This window comes from Myodes glareolus, chromosome 3 (assembly GCF_982192425.1).
Source record: "Myodes glareolus chromosome 3, mMyoGla1.1, whole genome shotgun sequence".
Taxonomy (NCBI): Eukaryota; Metazoa; Chordata; class Mammalia; order Rodentia; family Cricetidae; genus Myodes; species Myodes glareolus.
In genome coordinates, this window is record NC_142028.1 from 60,859,208 (window position 1) to 60,865,965 (window position 6,758).

General features: G+C 51.2%; 1 long non-coding RNA gene across 1 annotated transcript; it reads right to left on the bottom strand.

Annotated features, from left to right (window-relative positions):
• Positions 1-338: 338 nt before the first annotated feature.
• LOC125400250 (uncharacterized) lies at positions 339-5,273 on the bottom strand. The gene is made up of 3 exons (XR_015737484.1): positions 4,973-5,273; positions 4,363-4,535; positions 339-3,432 (listed from the first exon to the last, which is right to left on the bottom strand). It is a non-coding gene; the product is annotated as an uncharacterized LOC125400250 (long non-coding RNA).
• Between the last annotated feature and the right edge of the window lie 1,485 nt (positions 5,274-6,758).

Sequence of the window (6,758 nt, forward strand, 5' to 3'; positions counted from 1 at the left end):
AGGCCACTAACAGCAAAGGATTCTCCAAGTGGCAGCAGGGACAGATTCTGCAGTGTATCTGAGAGTGAATCCTACCACTTCTTCTTGGCTGAGCCCTCCAGGAGGCAAAGGCCAGTGAGGGTCTGCGGAAGGCTGCCTATGTCTGCCGTCCCATAACACACCAATGCCACTTTCTCTGCCCCTCATCCCACTGAAGTTATCTGACTGACCACAGCATGGCCGTTCAGAGCCATGCTTGCCTCTATGCTAGTGACCCATCTGAGTTGTTTGAAACCTGACTTTTCTAAATCCTGAACACATGGAAATTCCCCATGATTCAGGAAGCAGATTGACCACACTGAACACTTTCTGAATGTATTGTTTTCCAGTTCTCCTGGTAACACGACTTGTGAACTATGACCCTATAGAACACCACTGGAAGACACACTGGAGAATATTATGTGCCTAACGACGTAAAATCTCTCCTTTTCTGCTTCTCTGAGAGCTACAAGACAGGAAGTTTCAGAAGCCAGCACTGGAGCCAGAGAGCAGGCTCCTGGGTGATTGAGGGTTTTCTGGTTTCAAATTAGACAGAAAACTAAATTAGCAAATTAATTGTTGGATGTGTTTCCTGGGCCCTTCATCAGCTGCTGCAGGACCAGTAGCCAATGAAAGATGGTTTCTGGCTGCCCCAGAGAGGGGGCAGGGTTCAGAATCAGGTTCTGCCAGCCTCCAAGTGTCAGACATTTTAATTTTAAATTACTTTTGTACAGCCTGGTGTCAAAATGATTAAAGCATGAAGAGAAAAACAGAATGGAAGAAGAGAGAAGTGAAATGATTTTTACCTTGTGTTGGCAACAAGGACACTCAACAGTCCTGTTAAAGCCGGTTTCTTTCTATAGGACAAATCAAGTTTAAGCTAAGGTCCTCTAGTGAACATCTAAAATGGGGGAGGGAGGTATATGGCAGTCACTATTTCTTAGTTTTTTTTTTCCCTTCGATACAGGGTTTCTCTGTATAACAACCCTGGCTGTCCTGGAACTCACTCTCTAGACCAGGCTGGCTTTGAACTCACAGAGATCTGCCTGCCTCTGCTGGGACTAAGGGCCTGCACCACCATCCCCAGCAGCGCTACAGGTGGTTTTAAGCTAGTGTGTGTGCTAAGATATGAACCCATGTTTTCTGCCAGTACTGTTAACTACTGAGCTATTTCTCCAATGCATCCATGCCTGATTTTGTTTGCTTTTTCCCAGAAGTAAAATACACACACAAATGGTAGACTGCTTGCCTAGCAGAGGTCTCAGGATGATCTCAAGTTCCAAGTCAGCAGGGACTACACAGGAAGACCCGGCCTCAAAATATAATAAATCAATCAATCTATAAGCACAAGATCAAATAATGGCTCTCAGTTGGGCAGTGGTGGCACATGCTTTTAATCCCACCACTAAGGAATCAGAGGCAAGCAGATTTCTGAGTTGGAGGTCAGCTTGGTCTACAGAGTGAGTGTCAGGACAGTCAGGGCTACACAAAGAAACCCTGTCTTGAAGAAAAAAAAAATTGCTCTGATAAATTCACAAATACTGAACCTTAGAGGTTGTTATGGTAGCATTGTATGTAGTGAGACACTCCTTTTTTTTTTTTTTCCCCTTTTCTGTTTCTTTGAGACAGGGTTTCTCTGTGTAACACCCTTAGCAGTCCTGGAACTCACTTTGTAGATCAGGTTGGTCTCAAACTCACAGAGATCCAGCTGCCTCTCAGCTGGGATTAAAGATCTGCCTCCCCCAAGAACTGGGATGAAAGCATACACCACTGCCCAGGTTAGACTCTCTTTCAAAATGCCAAGAACTGGAGATGCAGCTCCCACACAGAGTGCTTGCCTAGCATGTGCGAGGTGCTGCCTTCGTCTTCAGCAACCCAAAAGCAACAAGATGAACAAATGGAGTCCTAGAATTTCAAGAATGTTTTACCTGTAGACTTTAAAACAAAGCTAATTGCTGGGTGGTGATGGTGCACGCCTTTAATCCCAGTACTCGGGAGGCAGAGGCAGGAGGATCTCTGTGAGTTCGAGGCCAGCCTGGTCTACAGAGTTTCAGGACAGACAGGACCACACAGAGAAACTGTTTCTGGAAAAACAAAACAGTGCTAATCCTATGCTTTTCAGCAGCCTCATGAAACAGGTTATATTGTTCTCCCACTTCCTATAGTATCCCGGAAAATGGCACATGTTGGGACAGGCACAGTGTCACACAGGCCCCCGATAATATACATTTCCAGTGCTGCTAGTCATACAGACTTTGTTCCATTCTAAGGTGGCCTAGATTATATTTACAGGACCTCTTCCTTATTCTAAAATATGTGCCGAAAGTTCCATTCCATCTGTCTAGAGCCTTGCTTTGGCCCCGAACAAGTTAGATTCCTTTGTTTAATTTTTTAAACAGGGTCTTTGCCTGAAACTTGTTATGTAGATCAGGCTGGCCTCAAACCTGTAGTGATCCTCCAACCTCTGCCTCCATAGTGCTAGGATTACAGGCTCACATGACCACACCATACTAATTGCTAATTGCTTTCCATCACTCATGAATCCAGCTTTCTTGGTCAGGCAGGATTCAGCCTTCTCTTTGCTTCGGTTGTTTTCATTATTCTATCACTTAGAGGAAAATGTGTTACTTAGGAATGGTGTAACAGAGCTGAGAGTGGCTTTTTCCCGCTGTTCCAGAGGCTGTATTTCCATTAATCCAACCTAAAATTATTCCTGTTCCGAAGCTCCACTTGGAGAGAAAAGCCATTCTGACTCCCCAACACCTTCCCTGCCCTGTGCTCAGTTTTCATGTTTATGTTCCCTTTGTGGCTCTGTCACAACACGCCCACACTCTCTCTTCTGCATGACCCTGATCTTCATTCTTTGCAGTGGATTACAGATCCGAAGTGCACACACACTACACTCATTTTTCTCTAGTCTTCCACCTCCTCTCTTCCCACTTTCACTACTGACCTCTACCTGCACTAGCCTAAGAGTACCAAGATGTCCTCCCAGCGGCTTGCTTCTTCTAACAGGTGGTAGGCATGTTCCAAAGCACCAGTGTCCCGCTGTCGGAACGCTGTCTCTCCTGGTTAGCGCTCATAATGCATATGCTGACAGTCGGAGGCTGGTTTCCAAGACAGTAATCTGATTTGGGAATGCTTCCTCTAAGCAGGTCTCAAATTTCACTTTCTTGAAGTTCCATAGGAAAAACGCCTGGCCTAACCAAGGAGCTGCTCACATTATAGATGACATCCTCCGTGGAAAAGTGGAGAATTGGGAGTCACTGTTCTTTCCATGGGCAGTTAAATGAGGATCAGCTTGGGTGACAGGAAGCAGCTGGAAACAGTCTGTATTCAAATCCTAGATCTGTTGTTCTCCGGCTGGGTGTTCTGTAGAATGGTGGCAGCAACAGTGGCCACCTCTTGTACCTACTGAGAGGAGTTCAATTACTTGAAGCATTTAGAACAAGGTCTAGCTCTCACAGTTAAAAACAGCTATTATTCTTCCCTCACACTGTAAAAAGATTTAAAGGTACAACAGAAACGAGATTCTTCCTCCCAGGCACTGGGGGTTTTCTGCTTGCATCTTTGCAAGCCTGGGGTTGTTAAGCATTGGTATGGAGGTTTTGGCTTAAAGGAAGTAGACATTCAACAGAGGCTCAGGAGTCATTTGTGAATGAATGTCCCTCAATCTGGGGCTAGCAAGGAGTAGGGTACAATTGTTATTTAAGAAGAAGAGTAAAGGCTAGAGGACCCGGAATCTACCAGAGCCAGAGTGAGAGCTTCCTCCCTGCCTGTTGGAAGACAATAAACCAAACAGAGACAACAACAAACAAACAAAACAAACCGCATTTCAGACAAAAATAAGCAAACGTGGAGCCGAGCTGGATTTAACAAGAGTGGGCTAAATGGTTAAAGTCTTCAGATTAAAAAAAAGAAGAAAAGAAAACATGACCTCTCCTTTCCCTTCCAAGGTTCCCTTTTTATCTCTCGGCCACCACAGCTGCGTGACACACAATTCTAGAAAACGTCAAGGGTCCCACAGGCAGCTTTACCTTGTAATAGTGCAAGCATGGTTCGTGGGCAGACTACACTAACATAGAAGAAATTAGTTTAAAGTTGTGTCAAATCACCTTCAAACACTTTAAGTAAATGGGAACAGCCAGAACAAAGAAAGTGATTAAGCTGGTTTAACCGCATTCAAGCTCACTATGCTTAATCCCCTTCAGGGGTTCACGTTAAACAACAAATTTGGTCTCTTGGCCTAAACCTTTCTTCTTAAGAGAACAACATTTTCTTACAGGTCTGATGTTTGTTTCTGTCGTCTTTATTTTCCAGACCCCGAAAAAGAAAAGAATTTACCTGTATGGGGTTGCATTTTAGGACAAGATCGACTAGAAAACGGAACGAGGGTGAAGGTTTAGACAATTCTTGGAGTTACTGAGGCATGGGAAGGGTGCGACTGTTCAGCCCCAAAAAGGGCCAGTTAGTGACACCCGGGATGAGGACTTCATCAGGCGGCGAATTAAATAAGGCTGGGAGAGAAAGAAAAGGTGTAATTAAGCCAGTGCTGTTCGTGCCTGCTTACGGGGCCTGGCAGCAATTTGGCTGAACACCCTTCATCTTGAGAAATTTATAATTTGGCAGCAAGTTGGCACAAACCCAGCTAAATATTGCAAAATCTGGGAAATGTCGAAATGTAGCTTGCTCATTGAACTTTTCCAAGCTCTCTCGAATTATTTTTCTCGCTCTCGGATTCAGAAAGCGGCGTGCCTCTTTTAGAGGCCACGAGGTTTTGTTGTCCTCCCCCACCACCAACAAGCACAAAGTCAAGGAAACGCAGTCATGCGGGCTGCAATCACTCTTCCCGATTTCGACTTTTGTGTACGCACAAGCGGAGGAAAATGGTCTCAACTGCCAACTCCGAGTTCCCGCTGTTGGTAGCCCTTTAAAAACCCCCCACAACTCGTACTTTGGTTTCCGGAGTGAGAGCCGCGCAACGCTTCGTCCCAGCCCGTTCCCCGTTGTTTTAAAGTACAAGAGAGGTCGCCAGGCTAAGTGGCATGTGGGGCCCAAGTGGCCGCAACCGGCTTCTCGAAAGTAGCTGCAAGTTTTCTGACAGGGACCCCGGGCAGGTTTAGAGCGTGCGTGCCGGGTCTGGTTCCCACGGCAGCGGCGCCCCCCGACGCCTCCGTCGAAGCCGCGGCGGGCGGCAGGGGGCAGCAGCGGGAACCCGTTGTTCTAGAGGCCGGGTGGGGCGGGAAGCGCCCCCTACCTCGGCTTCCGCGCCCTCCCCTCCCCCGCTCGCCCCTCCCCTCGGCCGGGAGAAGGGCGGGGACGTCGAGCCCTCCCCCGGGAAGGTGGGGGGGGGGAGCCTGGCGCGCACCCCTCCCCCCCGGCCGGCCGGCTCTCCTGGCTCCCCGAGGCGGGAGTTTCCAGGAAGAGCTCCGAGCGCGCCGCACTGCCGGGCGCACGGACACGTTAAGTAGTTCCTCCGCGCGCCCTGAGTCGGGGGCCCCTATGGAACTGCCAGGGCCGGCCCGGGTGGGAACCCTGAGAAAATAGGGAGTGGAGGCCGGACCGAGGACACTGGAGGGCGAAGAGGGGTGCGAGCTCACTTTCCGTTCCGGTGGTGGGGGGAAATGTGAGGGGGTGGCACAACGAGTTCCGGCCGAGGGCTCGGGCGCGCCCGCTGGAGTGAAGCGCCGCGCGGTCGAAGCGCTCACAGAGTTAAAGTGGGCGGGAAAATCCGGAGCGGACTCGCGGTAGCACGCCCCGAACCTCCCGCCCCGCTCGTCGTGGGGGAGGGGGAGGGACCGCGTCCCCCGCCGCGGCTCTCTAACCCCCAACTGAAGAAACAGGTGTTCGCCCGCCCCCTCTAGGGGCCCCCTGCTGGCCTCGGGGGGCCGCGCGTCGCGGGGAGGCGGGGCGGCTCCTCCTCTGCCAGCGTGCGCACCGTCGGTGCTGGCCGCTCGGCGGCCGCGAGCCTGCCGGGCTAGCGGGCTGGCGGAGCGCGGCGCGCATGCGTGCGGCGGGGAGGGCGCGCGCTTCCCGCCCCTTTCCTGAACGAGTTCGCCGCTCCCCTCCCCCCACGGCGCTCAGCCGCCACCTCCGAGCCTCCCCCGCAGCCCGCGCGCTCCCCTCGGGGGAGGTGGCCGGTCGGGCCCGTCCACTGGCTAACCCCTTCACCCCAGTTTCGCCCCGCCTCTGCCGAGCTCCGGTACAAACTCCGCAGCCGAGGGCTCGGCTTTCACATTCCCGCCCCCGCCCTCTGTCTCCCTCCCAAGCCTGAAGCACTTCCTGCAAACAGCCGAGCGGCGCGGCAGCTTTCCGTTGCGGGCGCGGTACCTCCCTCCCTGTGCCCCGGCTCCCTCGGCCTAACCCGCCCCCCTTTAACAGACGGGGAACTCAAGGTCGACCCGTTAGGGCCCCTGGAGCCTTCCCCAAAACGAAGCACGACAACAGCCATACTGGAAGGCTCTCTCGACTTTGCACACTTTAAGCTACTTCATCATCAGCCCTTACCCTCCTGGGACCCTGTGGTCCCTCGTTCACAGAAGCCCAGTTAGCAGTGGCCTGTGAAGCAGTTGACCCCAAGTCACGTGTGAAAGGCTAAAAGAGGGAGTCATTTGCTAAAGATTTCTTGTTTGCTTTTAGCCCAGGCTGGCCTCCAACTCTAGCTCAGGATGACCTTGAATTTCTGATCCTGCCTCCTTGTCCCCAGGGCTGGGAATCCGATTCCAGGGCCTCCTGCTTGC